General features: G+C 34.6%; 1 non-coding gene across 1 annotated transcript; it reads left to right on the top strand.

Moving 5' to 3' along the window:
* Positions 1–2,997: 2,997 nt before the first annotated feature.
* Positions 2,998–3,114, top strand: LOC116554738. The gene has a single exon (XR_004270291.1). It is a non-coding gene; the product is annotated as a U5 spliceosomal RNA (small nuclear RNA).
* Positions 3,115–3,570: the final 456 nt, after the last annotated feature.

Here is a 3,570-nt window from a genome sequence, read left to right as displayed (position 1 = left end):
GGAAAACTCCTCCTACCAGCTACCTTAAATTTTGAAAGGGACATCTTACAGGTACTTGTGGTACTTTAGACAAGAACCACAAAGATTTGGTTTTGGACTTGGAAACTACCCAAGCGGGACTCAGCTGTTTTCAATCAGTTGGAACTCGATGAGTTTGAACCCTTCATTTGCATGGACATAGCTAATTGGGGACTGGGGCTAGAACTTTCCCTATTTAAGCCAGAGTCCCTCTTTGTTCTGCTGACTATGCTGCATCTCCCCATCTGTAGATTTTTTTTAATAGAAAATAAACCTCTCTTTTTCTCCACAGACTCCATGATCTTTTATTAACAGTGGTGGGGTTCCTAAGTTGCATGTCACCAGTCATATTGATCCCTCAGGCATGTTGACTCACTATGCCTTGAAATACAATATTCTGACTTGTATCAAGTAAGGATTTTTTTTTAATTAACTTGGACTCCCAAAAGCTGTCAAAATTCAAAATTTTGCTAAGCTATATTATTTTCCTATCTGTGCAGAATGAGATTCACAGCGAATTCCTGGTTGGTAATAATGGTGGGTTTTGCTTTGGAAAATACACTTGACACATTTTCAGAAAGCACATTTCTTTCTGGCAAAAAGTTTAATAGCATATGATATATAGCAATGAGCTCTAGGTATGAAAGGAGTTGACCAGTTTCATGAATTTTTATGAATTTGCCTCTGCCTGTTCTTTGAACTTCTCCCCTAGAATATCATATAATGGGTGAAGAAATTAAAAATTGTTTTCTACTCTCACTGTTCAACTCAGTTCACGTTCTTTATATTAACTAATCTGTCAGGACCGTCTGGTAATCAAGTTACTTCTGGTGAAGTAGTCAGTGCCTGTCACAGACTAAGACGTTTATGAAAGTAAGCAAGCTGTGGTGATAGCAATAAAAAGGTGGATGGTGAATGTGCTTGAATATGCTAATTGGCTCCATGTGTCATTCATACATGCAGAGATTTGAGAGGCCATAGATAAAAGTACAAATGTATGTTATTAAAATGGTGGAAAAAGGGGAAAGTATCCTAAATTGCAAAAATGGTAAAGAATTCTCTAGTAGCTTAGATCCTAAAGAGACCTGATATTCGAAGAATTAAGAAAGGACATTCAGCACCCATAAACTAGGAATAAAGACTGGGTACTAAATGAGAGTTAAATCTTTCATATTAATTGGGTGCAATCAAAACATTCTTGAGTTAAGAAGAGATTGTTACAACTGAAGTCATAAATGAGTGATGAACTTGGGCCACTACCTGGCTGGAATCTTGGGATAAGACAGAAATCCAGAACTGAGGGGGCTTTAAATATTCTATTTGCATTTTTGCATTTGTAATCAAGTAGATATTTACAAAAAAAGACATATAGATAACAGCATTTTTTGAGGTCACAGCCACAAACATAATCTTAAATTTGGGGCAATAGTAGCACAGAACGAATACTGCATTTTGTGATAATGAATATACCAAGATGTGTGCACATTTGACATCATAAAATGAAACTTGATTTGTTCCACAGATCCAACACATAGCTGATACAATAGAACATGAGACCAATTACAACAAAAAAGTTGGTTTTAAGAAAAATGGGAGACAGTGATTTGAACAGTCTCCCAAAAAGCCTGAAATTGAAAGATCAGTCTGGGTAAGGAAAGGGCAACTGCTACTAAACAAAGTTCAGGCTAAACATAGGGTATGAATCCACATGGTAGTCTGACAACCCTTCCATATGGAATCATATCACAGGGAATTTTTAAAGTTATCAGTTGGAAGGTGCGTATTAAGAATTCAATTATAGAATTTCAGTTTCTTGGTAGATGAAAAAAGAAACACATTTACTAAGAAAGAATGTTCTCACTCATAAGTGGGTGCTGAACAATGAGAACACATGGACACAGGGAGGGGCGCATCACACACCAGGGCCTGTGGGGTGGGGGGCTAGGGAAGGATTAGCAGGGGTTGGGGTAATTGGGGAGGGACAGCATTAGGAGAAATACCTAATGTAGATGATGGGGCAATGGATGCAGCAAACCACCACCATGGCACGTGTATACCTATGTAACAAACCTGTATGATCTACACATGTATCCCAGAACTTAAATTTAAAAAAAAAAAAAAAAAACAGAGTGCAAGAATAGGAAATGTTGTAGAATCCATTAAGTCCTGGTAAGAATCACATAGGAAATAAACCTCATTAAAGTTAAAATTTATACATTAAGGACAAGTGTTTAAAGGATAATTTGATTTGTATTCTGCTATATGTAATTTCTGACAGCTGTGCACCTGATCAGAAAAGACTTAGGAAAGTCCAAAGTTCTTACCTCTGGCTGAACTTGAGGTTCTGTACAGGTAGAAAGTGAGGAGTAAAGTGAAGTTATAAACTGCTGTGTGAGCATTAAAAGTGTAGCCCCAATGCACAAAGAATTGCTTTCACAGGCTGGAATATTATACATTCAATTTATTTTAGCATATCTCTGTTAAATCACTAGGTAACCCCTAAGCAAGCTGAGAAGAAACATTATTGGTCACATATGGCAAATAATATAGACTTTACAGAATTGGTTCAGATAAATTACTTAAAGTGACAGGAACAATAATAACATCAAATCCTGAGGTGAGAGGATTATGATTTTCAGCATATTGTTACATTTCATTATTTAAAATATCCAGTTTTTACAAAGAAAACTTAGACATTGAAAGAAACAAGACAGTATGTTCCATAAACATGAAATGAGAGGCCAATACAAATCATCTCTGAAGAAGCCCTGAGGTTAGACTTAGTAGACAAGGAATTTAAATCAACCATTTTAAAATAAAGCTTGAAAGTTATATCTCATTTAAAAACATCAGTAAAGGTATAGAAATTATATTTTTAAAGAACAGAGATTTTGGAATTGAACGTACAATGACTAAAATAAAAAAAATTACCATAGGAGTTCAATATCAGATTTGAAGGAAAAAATAAAGAATCAGTGAATGCTCTGGTTTCTCTTCATAACGAATAAATCTTTCACCTTTTACTAAAGATTTCCCTGGAGAGGAACAATTATGAGTTTATAACGGAATTTTTTGATGTCCTGCTTAGGCAGGGCTCATTGTAATTAAAAAAAAAAAGAATCAATGAAAGACAGGTCAATTATAGTTATCCATCTTGAGGAGTTGAAAGAAAAAAGAACTATTGAAAATAAATAAAATCTGACATGCATGGGATACTTATCAAGCTTATTTCTGGGAGTTGCAAGAGAGGAAGAAGACAAACTGGCAGAAAAAATATTTGAAGAAATAATGGCCCAAACTTCCAAATTGAAAGAGAAACTTTATACATTTAAGAAACTCAATGAATTCCAAGTACTATCATAATTAACCTCAAAAAAGACAAAAAAAATATTGAAAATAGCAAGATATAAACAACTCATTTTACATAAGGGATCTCCAAAAACAATAGGTGATGGCTTATAAGAAAGTAACGTAGCCAGAAGAAAATGGAATGACAAAATTACAATAATGATTCTGTTACTAATATTTACATTAAATATAAATGGGCCAAAA

Source organism: Sapajus apella, unplaced genomic scaffold (assembly GCF_009761245.1).
Source record: "Sapajus apella isolate SASKATOON/1434 unplaced genomic scaffold, GSC_monkey_1.0 scaffold1, whole genome shotgun sequence".
Classification (NCBI taxonomy): Eukaryota; Metazoa; Chordata; class Mammalia; order Primates; family Cebidae; genus Sapajus; species Sapajus apella.
Note: the sequence above shows the minus strand (reverse complement) of the source record. Positions and strands in the feature narration are given on the sequence as shown.